Raw genomic sequence first — 18,795 nt, forward strand, 5'->3', positions numbered from 1 at the left:
CTGACAAGCTGAGCAGGGTGAAGTCTCCCCTATTCCCCTCTTCCCATTTAACTGGCCTGTCTGGAGGATGCAGAAGGCAAAGAGTTATGATGGCTAGCAGAAGCTTATTCAAATGGTGACTCCAACTGCAGTGCTCCTCAAAACGTGATGTATTTACTAGAACAGATCGTCACAATCTCTGGCACCTTGTATAAACCTGCTGATACGGTAAATACTTTTTGCTCTACCCTAAAAAATAGAAAACATGAGAAGGAGTTTGTTTTCAACTGGATGGGATGGCGTAGAGCCTTCACAGTCTTATCTTAGGGTTATATATACTCTTTATCTCTGTACTACAAGTTAGTTGTCAAGGTTGTTGATCCTCTCCTCCAATGGGACACTACACTAGTCCAACACACTGCTTACATGTGCTTTTAGGATCTGAAAGGCAAGAAGCAACATGCACTCTTCAATGCCTTGGAAGGATGGAAGTATGCCAGTAGATAGAAGATAAATTCCGTGAAAATACAGGACCCTGTTTCTTTGGTGAAGAATCTTGTTCCATTAATCCGTATGGATCACTGACATACTCCTGCAAAGTAAATGACAAATTGCTTTTCTTTGCAGTCTCAAATACAAATAGGGAAACAGTGCTTAGTGAGACTTTTTATGTGGCTCCAACCCATTTTACTGAATGCCCCCAAACGTTGCCAGCTCTGGCTTCAGCTCCGCAAAAGAAAAGGCTATCCAGCTAGTTCAAGTGTTGGTACAAGCAGCTCTACAAGTTGGCTTTAATGACCCGGTTGATCCAATGGTAACTCAAGCGCCTGTGCAATTTCAGAGTTCTGTATAACACTAGTGGCAAGTCCCACTAGGAAGAAAAAAACCCACAGGAGTCCCTTAGAATCTTGGAGCAAAATCATGCTCTCTTTGGCAAACCAATGTTATCTTTTGAGGAACAGTTCTAGTTTTGCTACTAAGCCCTGGATAAGAAGTAAACAGTGGTATACTAGGTGACCCAGTGACCTGAGCTGCCTGCTATGTATTAGGTGTTATGTTATCTTGTCAGTTTATCTCTTTCTAGATTTTGTTCTGTGTATGTTAACCAGCCTGCCCCTCACCCCAACTTCTACAGCACTTGTTCACTGGACTAATCAACCAGCAATGGTTTAAGAATAAAAACCACTTGTAGGCTCACCAACTGGACTTCCCCTTTCTCAGATTAACATGATTACTGGAAATGCCATGTACCGATTTGCAGCAAGAGTGTCAAAAGTAAGTAAGTGATGTGGCGCCATCTATGGGGCTATGAGCCAGTCACCCAGTGGCAAGATGATGACACTCCTTCCTTCGTGGTGGAGGCGGAATTTCATACTCACTGAAACAGCAGTACTGTGGATTTTGTTATGCTTCTTCTACTGCCCTCCCCCCCCATGATTCTACCAGCTTCCTAATCCATATATTAGTCACAATCACGGTATTCTACACACCGGTGCTTTTGATCAAGATATTCAATTGACAGAGAAAAAAAAATTAACAGAACTTCCAAGGACAACGGGATTCCTTGGTCTCCCAGTACTCCATTATCTGGAAGCTGCTGGACTTCTAGAATCTTTAATGGCCTTTTGAAGACCCAATTACGGTGTCATCTGAGAGACAGTGTCTTGGGAAGGTGACCTGCAGCCCCATGGGATCTTTACGCTCTCAAAGAACCCCCACTCCTTGGTGCTGCTTCACCCACAGCCAGAAAGAACACTCAGATTTAGGAACTAAGGGGCAAAAGTGAAGGGAAATAGTTCACATTTACACCTAATTACTCACTTGCAAATTTTCTTCCATCCCTTGAGGTGATTTACAGACAATATCCAAATAAGGAATATAATCACACCTCCATCTGGTAGAAGCAGAGGAGGAATGGACTGGAAATCACCCACTAGACCTGGCACTGGATGCAGGAAATAAACAGGCCTTGGTCCTATCCATCTGTAGAGATGGGAGAGGAGTTCAGGTTGTATGAGTGAAAGCGGTACCATGTTAGACAGGGGCTTTTTAATTTTTTCAAGCTTAAGTATGCAAAAAGGGAAATATGTTCATTATCGGAAACAAAAGGTATGAACTATAATGGACATTTATTTTTGGTCATCTGATACCCCAAATTCTTATTACATTGGCTCTTTTTGGTTTATAATACCATGACCACTGGGAAGCATCATTACAGAACCAGTCTTAGGGGAAAAAACTGGTTGTTAAACTAGTCTAAGAGTCTTTGGGCTTTGCTTACCTCCATTATGAGTAACGCAGGTGATTAACAGTCAGAGTCCTAGCAACAATCACAAAAAGAAAGGCCAGACTCATAAAACAAGCTACTTGTAATCAAAAGCTAGATTTACTTAGTGCTATTTAGGTTTCATAAATATTGAAGTTCTTTACAAGTCAAATGCTTTAGCTGACAACCTTCTTCTCACTCTGAAACAATAATTTTAATAACACAGTATCTCATAAATTGAACTTTCTTAGAAACGCAACCATTATGCTTTGCCTAACAGAGTGCATTAAATTAATGACTGCTAGATGCTTTTCATGAATACAAATGTAAGACAAGGCCCCTTACACTCAGGCAGCATGTAATCTAGAAAAGGAGAAAAAAAGGTACATTATATAAATGTTACAATAATGTTTCAAACGAGGACCTATAATATAGGCATTCAATTGAAGGACAATCCAAAAAGCCTTAACAGAGGTGGCATTTGTATTGTTTTTGAAGTAAGACACTAGACACTTTGTTTTGGAGATTCAAATCTCTAATACCATACTTAGACATAACTTGAAATGATCAGATTACCGACTGGTTCCCCCAACCACAAGGGTAAACTCCTTAAAGGCAAGAACTAGGCATCCATTGTTCATTACTGTATCTCTAGAACCCACCATATTGTTCACACTCAACAAGTATTTTTTAAACTGAACAACAAAAGAGCATTAGAAAGACTGAATCCTATATAAGAAGTCATATGTATTTCTAAAACACAAGGCATATATAAGAAGAAAGCTAAGAAAGGTAGGTATGCTCCTTTATTACTCATTCATTCGACACGGTCCGGCCATCCACTACCCACCGGGCACAGTGAAGGGTTTCTGAACATCAACACTCATTTACTTGTATATCTTTACTTTGTATAGCTCTAAACTTGAGGATCAAGTAAACGTATCATCTGATCAGGTGATAAAGGGCCTATGGAAACATAAATTTGAAATTACTGAATCAAATTTAGGAGAAATATTATATGGCATTAGTTCAATTCTATTATATACATCAAGTTGAGAACCAAACAGAATAACTGATTTGTCCAAGAAACTATGGCTATTTCAGTAGAAGAGCTGGGATTAGAATATAGATTTCTTAGTTTCTAAAACAGTATTTTTCAGTGTCCTAAAAGGGCTAAAAGTAAAAGGCTTTTAAAAAGATCATTTCATAATCCAGGTGTATGATAGTTGCCAAAGCAAACAAAGGAAAAATAAGTCTGTGCTAACTTCAAGTAACTTAATAGGAGTTGAGCTGAGATGCTTAGGTGTTGCAAGTAGTGTTCAAAGTACATTTCAAGTCCTACCAGTGGACCACAAGGATTCTTCCGCCCTACTGAAGTTGATCAGGAAATAAACACCTGTCCTTTCTTCAGGTCTTATGAACTGGCAAGATTCCAGAGACATCAATTTACATATGACCAGTATTACCCTCTTACACCAGGGTCAGCCATTTATGACCTGTCGGGGCTTCCAGCCTAGTTTTCTACAGCCCTCCAGCTAAGAATGGTTGTTACATTTTGAAAGGGTTAACAAAAAACAAAACAACAATGAATACACAAGAGACCATACGTGGGTAGCAAAGCCTAAAATGTTCACTATTTGGCTCTTTATAGTAAAAATTGGCCGATCCTTGTCCTAAACTAGTAAAAATTCCTAAAACTTTGTATTCACAAACTCAATTCAGTATGGTACTTGAGTGTACTAAGTACTCACTATGTTGTCTGTTTCACACAAAACTGAACAATGCTGCAAATCTTCCACTGAACACGCATGTATACTAGGTTGGATTTCTGCAATTTTCAGAAAGAATGTTACCAGTACCTCACAGGTGCTGGCTTGTATGGGCTATTATTTTCAATTGCTGCTCTTCTCACATTAATTTAGAAACAATTATCGTTACTTTTTCATTGTACTGGATGAACATTTTTGTAGAGTAACTATGTCGTTACCAATCTATTATTTTATTACTCTCCAGTTTTTGACTATCTCCTAGTTTTAGGATAGTGGTTCAGAGGATCTCTTGCCTTACTCAAGTTGACCATGTTCAAAAATGTTTAAGCAAAATTAGTTCAGAGAAAGAGAGAGAGAGATAAAAAAGAGGTTTCTAGGTAGATGACAAACAGGATGGTGATCTGGAAAAACTGATAATCATTCCTAGCTTCTTCCAGGTCATGTCTACTGGGTTTCATTTCATTACCTTGCCTGGGATACTGTGAATTTATGAAGCAGTCATATTCATTTTTATTGGCATATGTCTAATTTGAAAGAAAAAAACCCTGTGAAACATAAAAAGTAAGGAACAAATATTTTACATAACCATAAACAGTTACTTGAAGAAAAATTCACCTGCTACTGATAAACTGAGATAGGATTAAATCAAGATGCACCTCTACAACAATAGAATGAATAAATTATTTTTGCATTATCTACAATCTGCAACTATTTGCACCATTACTTCTAGAGAGGTGACTTTACAGTATATATTACATTTTTCATGACGTAAAGATAACACTATTTCCTACACATCCAGAAAAGGTGCATTATTATTTCCACAAAACCCAAACCATCCCCTTTCTGGCTCTTCATTATTTTCAGTACCAAACACCCATTCTGTTCCACGTGAGTCTGCTGCCATCTAGTGGATGATCTAAGGAAAAAAACGCTTCATAGCAAAGGGTATTTTTTTCTGCTGTACAACTGTAGGCAACAGTTGGCATCTGGGGCTGCGTAATGTCACCACCTGTCAGAGTGCCCTGGGGACCAGGGAGGATTATGTCTGACCACTGAGAGTGGCTGGGCTTCCTGGGCCAGCCCTAACAGGCATGTGCGCCTTCAAAGAAATGTCTCCAAACAACGGAGAACAGAATACAACTACTTGCTCTTTTAGCACAAAATATCTGTTGCTCAACCCAAAATAATTCACAGTTGAAACTGTCAATCGTAGAAAAAAATAATGGTTATTAAAACCCTTGGACAAGTGGTTTTGAGATTCTGACTTGGTCTCACCCACATCACACTGAGGAAGAAGAAGTAGAGTGTAACACTGACCAGCAAGCAGCCTGGGAGCCAGACAGTCTGATTTGGAAATCTGACCTCACTTCTTGCTGGCTGCTGACCTTGGGCAATTGACCTCATCTTTCCAAGCTATAACTGCCTCACTAGTCAAGCAGGGGGGGAATCACCTCTTCCTCAGTTATGATGAACTTCAACTGAGGACAGTGTATGTAAGCACCTTGTACTGGAAACAGAAACAGTTCAATAAATGAGAGCAAACAGTATGAAGTGGCTTAATGTTTTTCTCCTGAAAGTCAGAAATGAACAGTAAGAATATTCTTATTAATATATATTAATGTGAACCATGCTGTAGGAGGGTGTTGAAACTTAATAAACTCTGATATAGTTATGAGAATTGTAGAGATAATGATAAATATCAACTGACACAAGACAGTTATAACCCCTAATTAGGAGCGAACTCAGCTACCACCTGACAGTGACATGTATACACACAAGTAAGAAACTGAACTAGAAAAAAAACCCAACTAAATATTAATAAAAACAAATTCTGTTTTAGACAACTCCTCACCTATCAAACACTCTATCTATTTTAAAGGGTGGGTTGAAATATTACAGACGATACATATAAAAACATTTTCAAAATGGCATAGATTTCTGTAAGAACACGAGATGCTATTACTGGTAAGTTTACTATAATCAGAGTTAGAATCATTAGGTTGGGCTCATTACACAGTACAAGGTGCATAGGATAATGTATCATGAGAAAATATATCAGCTAGTTGAAAATAAGTTTCAACACAAAAAGGTTCTGAGAAAAATAATCAAGTGAACTAGGTCCCAGAAAAGTATATTATAATTCCAAAAAGCACATGTTAAGTAGAAAAACTCCTTAGAGAATCTGAAACAAAGCTACTAATATAATTATGGGCTTTTTTCCAATAGGCTCTCTATCTCATGCTCTGTCTTGTGACCTGAATAGGGAGCTTATTTTCTCTGTGGGTAAAAGAACTGATGTGAACGGTGGGGAGGAAACTGAAGGATCTTCTAAAGGATGAGTCTTGAGCTGAGAAGCTCAGGTGAAGCCTGCGCCTCGGGGCCAAGCCTGCTGGTTTACTGTGCCCTCCTTCCTGGCACTCCAACACTTGCAGGCAAGTCCTGCTTCCATGAAGCAATCTCCCATTTAGAACACATTTAATTTTAAATTTCTCATTGGTTTTCTTTCCAAATACTTAGAGGGAGAAAGGCACACAGGCTAACGAAGTAGAAATTTAGGGCATTTTAAAGCTACTGTAGACTAATAAAGAGTTAAATCTAGAGTCATGATTCTTAAAAATGAACAAAGTGCAAAAACAAGCCATTTGAAAACTGTATGTAAACAGTACTTCGGATTTCTAAGATGGCCAGAACACTGCAAGCTCTGTCTTAGCAAAGATGTTCAGTCCTAACATCTTATCATGTGGCCCTGCTCAGCTGACCTGCTCAGAGAGAGTCGAGAATCGGGAGTAACAGAGGTCAAGAGGAGGACGTGGCCCCTTGAGTAGGTGATCTGTGTACTCAGCTAACACAGGGGGATTTGCCAGCGGGGCAGCCTTACTCCTTGCGGTTCTCCAGCCTTCCTGAGCCCTCCTTGGCCCTCCTCACCTCCTGGATGAGTTTCCTTCCTGTCATCCACCAGATGGCCCGACAGTCTGCTCCAAAAGCAGCCTGAGTATTAGCCATGTGAGGAAGTTCACCTCCAGCTCATATGGCAGTGATTCCTCAACTGTTTATCTCAGTCCGAATTTCTAATCAGTTTTTTTGTTTTTTTTTTTTGCGGTATGCGGGCCTCTCACCGTTGTGGCCTCTCCCGTTGCGGAGCACAGGCTCCAGACGCGCAGGCTTAGCGGCCATGGCTCACGGGCCCAGCCGCTCCGCGGCATGTGGGATCTTCCCAGACCGGGGCACGAACCCATGTCCCCCGCATCGGCAGGAGGACTCTCAACCACTGTGCCACCAGGGAAGCCCTCTAATCAGTTTTATTTGCAAGGCCCTGCTGTTCACATGTTTTTACTAAAACACTGCAAATGGATTTCTGCTTCCTATAGGAACATGGTACAAGTTTTTTCCTGAATCTTCCCTCTTCTTCCCTCTTCAAGCCATATAGACGGTGCAGAGAGGCAGGAAAAAAGAAAACCCATGTAAGCTACATTTTCAGAGAAATTAAGACCACAAAAGAATTCTCAAAAATATGTACATGTGGCCAGAAGAAACAGAAAAGAGCAGATCGTGAGTGGGAAGCCATGGGGATGGGATAGGAAACAGGGGTGCTGCAGAGGAGAATAGGGGAGGCAGAGCGCCAAAATGTCACCAGCAAGTGTGCGCCACCAGGAGATGATGGTGATTCCCAAGGGGGACCGGGGCAGGGCTGACAGGAAGCAGACACTCTGCTGAGAGAGGTGGAGAGCAGGGGCTTGGACCATGCTCGGGGCCCCAGGCTGCTCATCTCTGAAAGTGTCACCTTTCCCTAAGAGGAAGGGGATGCCTTATGCACTGGGGAACCAATGGAGTGACAGGGGGACGTCTGGACTGGAGGGGGAACTCTCCTATGTCAGGCTAGGTTCTGAGAGGCAGAGGGGGAAAGAAACAGTGCCTCAGGGCAGTGCAGAGAGGAAGGAGCCCGAGGGCACAGCCTGGGCACCCTCTCCCTTCACAGCTGTCTCCTGCCAGGAAAAGCAAGCTCACTCCACTGAACAACAACCAAGAGAACAGAAAGAGCAGCCATGCAAAAGATTATATAAAACTGTGGAAAAGAACAGCAAAACTCGCTACAAAGAAAATGCAGCAGGAAAAAATGTTGCCACAGAAGTGGATAAGGTGAAAATTATAACCCAAAATAGCACCCTTTTTTTTGTTTTAACTCAGTGAGGCAATTGCAATTTTAAAGGAAAATCACAAAACAGCTCATAGACAAGATGGCCAGATAATAGGCAGCAGCGAAGCAGAAACTAGGGGAACTCAGGGAAGAAAAGAGAAAGACAAATTCAGAAATGAAAGGAAAGATTAGATGCACAGAAAGCCTGAGCCCCGTTAACAGCTGTTGCCATTTTGGGTTGCTCAGGCCACAGCCCTTGAATTGCTGATGGCTTTAGCTCCTAGCTCAATGTCACTGTCACATCCTCTCTCAACTCCTAGTGATTTCAATACCCATGCTGATAATCCTGCCACCATCCTGGCCTCATTTCTTTGCACGCTTTTCTCCAAATGATCTTGTCCTCCACCCTCCCGTAATCACACACTCCAAGATCTTACCAAATGCCTTCTCATTACCAGCAACCGTAACTCCTCCATAACCTTAGTTTCATACACACCACCGACAAATCACCACCTCCTGTATGTCTAGCTCTCTCCCACTGGCACCCTGACCCAATGAGCCTCTGACCCACCCAGGACCTAGCATCCTTTGGTCCTGCCACTTTGCCACTTTCCCTCACATGACCTCCCCTTCCCGGCATGTCTTCGCTTGCCTCCTGACCCAATTTAAACGCCACAGTCAGCTTAAATGTCATCTTCACTCTCTTGCTTATATCCCCTCAAGCCCCTCTCTCCACTTACCTTAACCACTTCACAAATCCAAAACTCTAGTTAAGACCAACACTGTGCTTCCTCTATTATGTGACTGTGCCATACGTCATTTAACCAAACCTCTGTTAATGGAGATTTTATCCTAAGTTTATAGGTTTAAAAGTTGGGGAACTTAACCATTTATGCTGTCTCTACAAATGAATCCTTCTGAGTTCTATTACACAGAGAGAAAATAAAGTGTAATGCTGACTAGATGAGAACATTCTCCTATCTATGTATCGACTTTCCATTTATTTACATGCTCAAAAGGCTGGTTCTACCCAGAGTAGAAGCCTGAATTCTTACGATAGCCTGTAAGGCACCCCCCAGCGCCCACCCCAGCCCCTACTCTGCCCTCTGTGTGCTCTGCACACACTGACCCCTCCTCCACTCCTCCAACACCCAGGCAGGCTCCCACCTCAGGGCCCCTGTACCTGCTATCCCCCCATCTAGAATATTCTTTCCCCAGATACTGAAGGGTGCATTCCCTTACTTCCTTTAAATACATGTACAACTATCATCTCCTCAGTAAGGCCTATCCTGGCTCCCTGTGTATCCCATTTAGAAATGCAGTCCCCTCTCCAGGATACCAGATCCCCACTGTTATGTTTTCGTCAGGGTGCTTCTCATAACACTTAACACCTCCTTCCAATACACTATTTACTTATTTATTTTCTGTCTGTCTTCTCTCACTAAAGGTTAGCTCCATAAAGGTAGGTATTTTGCTTGTTTTATTCACTGAAATATCTCTGGCATCCAGACGGCGCCTAGCACATCACAGATGCTTAATACTCATGGTATGAATGAATGCACATAAATGCACAATGACCTGGTACAATATAAAACATGATCCAAATGCACAGTGTTACGTGAATCAGACTGTCCTGGGTTCAAGTGCCAGCCTCTCCAAAATAATTATATGAACTTGAGCAAGTGACTTAACCACTTCAAACCTAAAATTTCTCATCTGACAGAGTTGGCCAGAAGATCAAATAACAATGTACAAAAAACAGATTCAAAATACCAAATACGAGGCACAGAGTACACAGTTAGCAAAGAGAGCTAAAAGATACTAACCTACATACATATCTTCCAGAATGAGATTTTTTGTTTTCAGAATGAGATTTCTGAGTAAAGCAGGGTGTACAGGCAATACTCTACAACTAAAGTCACTGGATGCATTTGGGCCACGCTGCCCAGCTCTCCTCCCCCACCTCAGCAGAAAGGCAGTGCTCTGAGCACTGCCAAGTAAACAGGCCTTAGCTGGATTTTTAGCTAAAGGCTTCCACATTCCCCAGCAGAAAAATAATAATCCACAGGCTACGAGGGGATCTTGGTGATGTCTGCAGGCATTCTCTTGGGACGTTAAATGGGATGAAGAACAAACTATTCCAGAGAAGTTGGTGGCCATACTCAAAAGGAGTAATATGCTACTGCAACAATGGTTTCTTCAAATAATGATCATGATAATGACACTATAACAAGAAAGATGACTCGAAAAGGAAATGTCCCAAGACTTACAGAACACCATTTTGTATGACCGTTGGTTTCTTCCAAATCAATTAATATGCAAACCAATTAATAACTGCTTTAAGAAAACACCCAGACTGGAGTAAGTATAAACGGCAATATACTCTTTAATGAAAAATATTGCTTATTAATTGGTGAAAAACAACAAAAAAGTGTCAAAGAGATGAGGACAAGAATTGTCAAAACCATTCCAGGAAACCAAAACTAAACAGCCCAGCCTGAGTTTTGTTGTCCTGCTCTCACACCAGCACTGAGACAACTAAACCGTACGCACAGGCAGCATCACAGGGCAGCTGAGCAGCAGTTACACAACTGACCACGAACTTTATTTAATAAGAGAAGCCACTCTGTAATACAATTACTGAGCATATTGAATATATTTATAGTGGAAAAAGCTAACAATAGTTAAATTAATTTTTAAATAAGAGCCTGGAAACATATATATGAAAATTTTTATGGTATAATCAGCACCACATTTTATTTATACAGAACTCAGAGGAAGGATTCATTTGGGAGGCAGCATAAACAGTAAGCTCCTCAACTTTTTTTTTTTTTTTTTTTTTTTGCGGTACGCGGGCCTCCCACTGTTGTGGCCTCTCCCGTTGCGGAGCACAGGCTCCGGATGCACAGGCTCAGCGGCCATGGCTCACGGGCTCAGCCGCTCTGCGGCATGTGGGATCTTCCCGGACCGGGGCACGAACCCGTGTCCCCTGCATCGGCAGGCGGACTCTCAACCACTGTGCCACCAGGGAAGCCCGCTCCTCAACTTTTAAACATATAATTTTAGGATAAAATGTCCATTAACAGAGGTTTGACTCCTGAGCAGTTTCTCAGAGCTATCTGAAATGCTGTCTCCTGGGCTACAGTCCTCATTTTGCCCCAAATAAAACTTAACTCACAACTAAAAAACAAACCAAAAAAACCCGAACAAAAACAAAAAAAACACAGACGTTTGAGATGTATGGCAAATTCATATAATAACAAATTATGCAAGCAACATAGAAGAGAGAAAAAACAAGCAGCAAAAAAAAAAAAGGTATAGTATTATCCTATTTTCATTAAAAAAGAAAGAAGGTAATTATGTATAAATATTTCTGGAATCATTTAGATTTGCTACTAAAGAAAAGAATATGCAAGTTGACTTTAATGCTGTTTTCCTCAGGTTGCCATTGAGGAAAAGCACTCTGACAGGTAAGAGATTTTGGTAGATAAGTGCTGAAAAAACAACTGATGTCACACTGTCAGTCCTGACTTATCTTTATGATCATTATCAGTAGTCGCTTCAAATAGAAGCAAATCTTATAATTAATGCATGTTTAATAAAGGTATTTCTATATTATTATGCATTAACTATTCTTCTTAATGTGCTATTTAGTAAGTGAAAACATCTTTCGGAATCTTGAGTTTTTCATAAAAGTCAAAAGAAGTTAAAATAAATATCTCTTCTTCCATTCTGTATCATGTGATCAACAATATCTTCCTATGCACAGGAGTGCACATTACTTTTGAAATACAATTAGTTACAACAAACTGTAGAATCTCGGGATTCAAAAGCAAACTTCACCATTATCTGGGTTTCCCATAACTTTAAATCCCAGTGCATCACGCCAAGGAATGCAGGGCTGTATTTAGTTTGTGAGGTCTGCCATAACAAAATACCACAGACTAGTAGCTTAAACAACAGAATTCTATTTTCTCACAGTTCTGGGCGGAGGCTGGAAGTCTAAGGTCAAGGTGCCAGTGGGGCTGGCTTTTCCTGCGGCTTCTCCTTGGCTTACAGATGGCCTCCTTCCCACTGTGTCCTCATGTGGCCTTTTCTCTGTGCCTGGGCGTCCCTGGTGTCTCTCCTCTTAAGGACACCAGTCATACTGGATTAGGGCCCCACTCTTATGACCTCACTTAACCTTAATTTCCTCTATAAAGGCCCTATCTCCAAATTCAGTCACACTGGGGGTTGGGACTTCAACAATACGAATTTTGGGGGGACGAAATTCAGTCCATAACAAGGACCCTGACAGTGCTAATGTGAGAGGAAGGTTAAAAAACAGTACTAATGAGTAAAAAGATACCTGTTAAGTATGTTTGACCTAAGCTCAAATACCTGTATGAATGAGTAACTTGTACCAGTCCACAGCATCCTTGGAAAGCCCTGCTGGAAGGACCACTCATATTTGCTGCAACTTCTTTCTACTCATCTCTTAACTGCCCTCCTTAATATCATACAGAAGGAAGGGTGACCCTCTTCCACCTGACACCCCTTCAATTATCTGAAGCAGCAATCCCAGCCCCCCTAGAAGTGTTCCTAGTACTTCCAAATGCTGTGTGTATCAATGGATCATAGTGTGATTTCTGTACCCTTCTCATTCCCCTCTCTTTCCATTATTCACATTCAATAACTGCTTCTTTTTCAGAACTGGGTTCACAGAAAGGTAGAAAGGTAACGTGCCTTTCCTTTAAGAGTTTTCTTCTTTTTTTCCCCCCATGTCATCCTTCTGCAGGGGCTATGCTAATCGTCTGTGTATTGTTCCATTTTTAGTATATGTGCTGCTGAAGCGAGCACTGAGATTTCTTTATATAACTTGTTTCTTCCTCATTCAGGTGATTTTACATTGCAGTCAGGATTTCTGAGAGCTTCCCATCTTCTCAAACCATGTTCCTTCCCTCCAGTGTCACATCTTGGAATCACAACATTCTCTTTTTTGAAATTTTCTATTCTATCCTTTCTGTTCTATCCTTCATCATCCAATAAATCCTTACTAGCACCTGTATGCAAAACTCTTGAGAGACATAATTCTGCATAAAGGTACGATCCCCAGCCACAGAAGAGATTACAGACCCTGGTAGTTAAGGGAAAAAAATGCTGGCACTTAAAAAAAATTATAAAGATGAAATACAAAAGAATTCACAAGCCAGCATCTCATTACCAAATGAGTGAGGGGAGATTGCTGCCATAAGGTCAAAGGAAGGAAAAGAAATAAACTTATAATGGTTACTACATGCGAGGCACACTTATCCCTACCTGTTGAAAATAGATAAATGTACTTTAGATACATTGGGTAACCTACTTGAGGTCATTCACTCCAATTTTATTAAGGGCTGACTCATGGCCAGGCACTGTTCTTACAATACAGAGCTGTGAACAAGGTATATTAAGCCCTTTCTCTTCAGGAGCCGCCATTCTAGTAGGGAATGCAGAAAATAAGTAGGCAAATGTGGTAGTTTAATTTACTGATCAAAGGCATTACAAAAACAAACTGGTTGGGCTTCCCTGGTGGCGCAGTGTTGAGAGTCCACCTGCCGATGCAGTGGACACTAGTTCGTGCCCTGGTCCGGGAAGATCCCACATGCCGTGGAGCGGCTGGGCCCGTGAGCCATGGCCGCTGAGCCTGCGCGTCCGGAGCCTGTGCTCTGCAACAGGAGAGGCCACAACACTGAGAGGCCTACATACCGCAAAAAACAAACAAACAAAAAACTGGTTAATGAGAAAAAGAATGAGTGGAGGAACAAAAATGATAGGTCAGGGAAAACATCTCTAAGGATGTGACCTCTGGGCTAAGACCTAAAAGCCAAGGAGAAGCCAACTGTGTGAAGATTCGGGAAGATGTCTGAAGCAGAGGAAAAGTAAGCGCAAAGGCCCTGAGGTAAGAAGGAGCTCAACTGTTCAAGCAGCAGAAAGGCAGCCAACGTGGCTGAAATCTGAAATCTTGCAGCTGCAAAGGGGAGAGTGGTAGGAGTTGGCAAATGGGGGCAGGATCAGATCTGGAGGGTGTTGTGAGGCATGGTGGGGATTTACAACAGATTGTGAGTGCCACGGGAATCACTGCAGAGTTTCCAGCTGTGAGATGGCATGGTCTGACTGATTGTTCACCTGGGCTATAGTATGGAGAATAGACTGTAGACAGGCAGGAATGGAAGCAGGGAGAACATTTTGGAGGCTACAGTCATGCCGAGAAGAAAGAGCAGCAGCTGGGACCTGGGTGGTGACAGCAGAGATGGAGAGAAATGGACAAATTTTGCAGGGAGAACCAATAGGATGTACACTTAGGTTGCAAATGGGGAGCAAAGACACACAGTACTAGGGATTGGGGTTGTAACCAACGGTAAGAAAATTCATGTTCAGGACAGAGGCATGTAGATGGTTCACATATAGGAGCAGTGAGGGACAGAGCTCCCTGGAGCATATTTTAAAGTTTTAGTTCATAAAACAAACAGAAAACATTCAGTCATAAACAGCACTCGTGTTCAGTCATGTAGGAAAAATCACCAGAGAGAAGAAAGGATGGTTGTTCTCTGTTCAAATTCCCTTGGATATGACATTAATTTCCACTCCTAGCTCTGTTCTATGTCAACACCTTAGGCATGAAGAGAATCACAACAATGAAATGAAAGCTATTAAAGCTTTTCTCCTCAAGGCGAAAAAATTCAACCAGGTATTTTCAGACGTGTGACGTCAGAAGTAGATATAACAAAGGGCGTTTTAGGGGAGGGAGGAGAGGAGGGAAAGAGAGAGAGAAGAACACGTTTTCAACTCCTTTCCCTCTGTAAACTGCCTTCCTGTCCACCAGACCACCCCAGGAAACAAAAGGTAACACCTCCAATTCCTCGGTAAATACACAGTTCCAGTCAATTCATTAACTTCTCAGGACTGGAGTTCTTTTGTTAAAGAAAATTTGCCCTGGCAACCAAAAAGGAGAACTCAATGATACTAGCTTCCCTTTTCTGCAGTCATGTGTTAAGGTGCAAAACTAGTGTCCCTTTCACCAGACTGTAGTTAAAAGAACTGCATTCATTCTCAAAAGTATAACAACAAAAGGGCTCAAGCTTTTGTAGAGATTTTATTTTTCTTCTCAAAGTCCTAAGGACCTTACAGGGACAAGAGCCAAGCACTGATCCTGCCTAATAAACAATTAAAGGACGCACACAGAATGAGAAGCTAATTGCAACACAGAGAAACCAATAATATTTACTTCAAATCTAAAGAAGTCTGTGTTGGACCAACAATTTTAATCTATAGGAGATAAACGATAAAAAATAAAACAATTAAGATTCAACACAGACCTTTTTCAGTCACCTTCTCTTAACCTTTATAACATGGGATTAAGTTCACACATTTTATGCCCCTCTAAAAAGTTCTGACTTCTCAAATCTTCCGGAACACACACATAAGCACATATGACATATCATGCATATTTCTCCTAAAAAGCAGAAAACTTCTGCACTTACACATTCCGCTGAGTATATTTTATAAAGTTACAAATGGATCTATTGGGTTAATTTTCCAAAGGCTAGCTTTTAGCCACTCTCTATCTTCCTTTTTCATTCTTTTTTTAAAATACATTTTATTTATTTATTTATTTTGGCTGCATTGGGTCTTCGCTGCTGCACACAGGCTTTCTCTAGTTGCTGCGAGCAGAAGCTACTCTTCGTTGCAGTGCACGGGCTTCTCATTGTGGTGACTTCTCTTGCTGTGGAGCACAGGCTCTAGGCACGCGGGCTTCAGTAGTTATGGCATGCGGGGTCAGTAGATGTGGCTCGTGGGCTCTAGAGCACAGGCTCCGTAGTTGTGGCGCACGGGCTTAGTTGCTCCACGGCACGTGGGATCTTCCCAGATCAGGGCTCGAACCCATGTCCCCTGCATTGGCAGGCAGATTCTTAACCACTGCGCCACCAAGGAAGCCCTCTTTTACATTATTCTTTAAACCAATACTCAAATGCCAGAGTGCTCATTAGCACTGGTAAGATTTACTAAAATATGTACGTATGGGAAAATTTTATCTCAACGACTGTGTTTCATGGTCAGCTGTGGTTATTTCTATCTATCAATTTCCTGCAATTCATAACTTAGTTACTTCTGACATGATTCACTCCAGAATCCCTTGTGACTGCAACTCTCCCACCTCCTAATACTTAGATATGTAACTCTTAGTGGAACTCCACTTGTGGCTAACTTGTGAATGACTGTTTCCATTACGGGAGTTTAAAAGCATGCATGATGGGTCCAGATATGGCAACTGGTTTCTTAATAACAAAGAGAATAATCCTGCATATGTCAGAAGAGCTTTCAGGATTTTTTACAACTTTAACTTGGTTAAAATTATAGCCTGCTAAAGTTGGTACAGACCATAATCCGGCCCACAGAAAAAATACATAAGAAAATCATGTCTTGGAAGGTAAAACAACTTACTCAGGCCACACTGCTGTTGGATGTGATTTCGGGAAACGAGCAAGCACGCACATACAGCTTGCCTAATTAGAAACTTTTCCTATTGTCCCATTGATTTTCTTAGCTCAGCTACATTCTGGAAGTCTGATTCTAATCAGGGAATTGCAATATACATCACAGTGGGACACACTGAAATTTAAGACTATAAATGCAAATGTTGGCAAGGATTTGGAGCAACACAAACTCTGATATCCTGGCTGGTGGGAGTACAGTCTGGAACCACTACTTTAGGTAACTGTTAACCTGTATCTACTACAACTGAACATACACATATCCTATGACCCAGCAACCCAATTCCTAGACACACGTATGAAATAAAAGAACATACAAGAATGTTCAGCATTGTCCATAAAAGCAAAAAACAAAACCAAACAAAGCAAAAATACAGAAACACTCCAAATGTCCACCAACTGTAGAAAGAATAACTAGATGTGGTATACTCGAATACAGTAATGAAAACAAATGACTGACAGCCACCTGCAACAACACAGATGAACTGCACAAACCTAATGGGAGAAAGAACTTCAATATAAAACATATTTCTTGATTCCATTAGATAAAGTTAAAAACTAGGAACATTAATCAATGACATTAGAAGTCGGGACACTGGTTACATCTGGAGAGTATGGAGGGGGCTCTAAGCATGAGAAGGGCTTCAGGGGGCTGGTAATATTCTATTTCCTGACATGTGTGGTGCTGTAACATAACTCACTGAGCTATATACTAATAATTGGTATACAACTCAATATATATAATATGCTTCTATTTTTTTAAGTTAAAAAAAAAACAATGTTTAATTATGTGATGGATTTCAATATATTTATCTGCTTCCTTCAAAAACACGAGTTCTTTCTGTGTGTTCCGTGTGTCCCAAATCCATTTTTCTGTATTGTGTGTGTCTATTCCAGGATGAAGGGCCCCTGTGAAATACCCTACTCTGGTTCACCTCATATAATAGGCTCAGCATTTTCAACCCACAGAGGCTTGCTTATCCTTGTCCTATATGTCACAGGTAGGAGCCTGTCTCCAAAAAAAATACAGACGGATGTTAAAGGGTAAATGAAGGGGATATGGGGATGTATGCATGCATAAAGTTGATTCACTTTGTTATACAGCAGAAACCAACACAACATTCTAAAGCAATTATACTCCAGTAAAGATGTTAAAAAAAAAAAAGGTAAATGAGTGTATATCTCCTTTCCACATACTGCTAATGAAAATGGTACTTAAAAAAAAAACCTTGAGAACTAAATCTGAAGTTTGAGAACTAAATCTAAGCATGTCTTTGATGCACTATGATCTTCTAGACCTTGGATAACAATCAGTTTTATTTAGATGTCGACTCCAGTCTATTGGGAATGGTTGCCTGGAGCACTGGGTTGAGAAAGATTTAATGCTGTGTTAGGGCCAGTGACAGAGAATACTGTCAACGCCAGGGCAAAGGATGGAGCACAGACACCTTGCCGACTCAGAGTCAACAGAACACTTTCTCCTCTAGGATAAAAATAGTTTAACTGTTTTAAATGCTCCACAGAGAAATCTCTAATAAAGTTCTAATTTATAACATTTGTTTATTACTTATACTTAGAAAGTGATATTATTTAATACAATTTTACTTCTAATATATTTTACATTTATGTATTTATAGTATTTAAATATTTTATGTTTAATATAAATTACATTATTGTAATGTGGTTTAAATACTTCACAAGTAAAGTAAATCAATAAGACTATAGGTTATTTTTTTAACAAAAAGTAGTTTAACAGGAAAACAAAACCACTTAAGTTTAAAAACATTTTGTTTCATCTATCCTACTCTTTGCAAAACAGAACTGCCAGAATACTATTTTAAAAACTCACAAAATTCCAGTCTTACTAAATGTTATTCTTGGGTTCCTCCAAGAATCAAAAATCTTTTGATTGCTATTTTTGGTATAAATTAAACCATACAACTCAATATTTTACAAGTTTTTGTTGATCTTAATCAAAGCTAAAATGAAAATAAACTTTTCCCACTGCAGTACTCTGGAAGACTTTAGCTTTAGCTGAACAGATGCACATATTCTAAGTCCAAGGGGATTACCTTACTTACAGCACCTTCTCTTTAGATTTCTTTTGTAAAATTAGATAATTTGTGCTGACAC

General features: G+C 40.6%; 1 protein-coding gene and 1 non-coding gene across 4 annotated transcripts in view; both read right to left on the bottom strand.

Moving 5' to 3' along the window:
- Positions 1 to 18,795, bottom strand: part of STX7 (syntaxin 7) — a 52,620-nt gene that overhangs the window by 22,194 nt on the left and 11,631 nt on the right. The window lies entirely within an intron of this gene.
- On the bottom strand, positions 12,882 to 12,988 carry LOC117307567 (U6 spliceosomal RNA). Its single transcript, XR_004521334.1, has one exon. It is a non-coding gene; the product is annotated as a U6 spliceosomal RNA (small nuclear RNA).

Source organism: Tursiops truncatus, chromosome 12, assembly GCF_011762595.2.
Source record: "Tursiops truncatus isolate mTurTru1 chromosome 12, mTurTru1.mat.Y, whole genome shotgun sequence".
NCBI lineage: Eukaryota > Metazoa > Chordata > Mammalia > Artiodactyla > Delphinidae > Tursiops > Tursiops truncatus.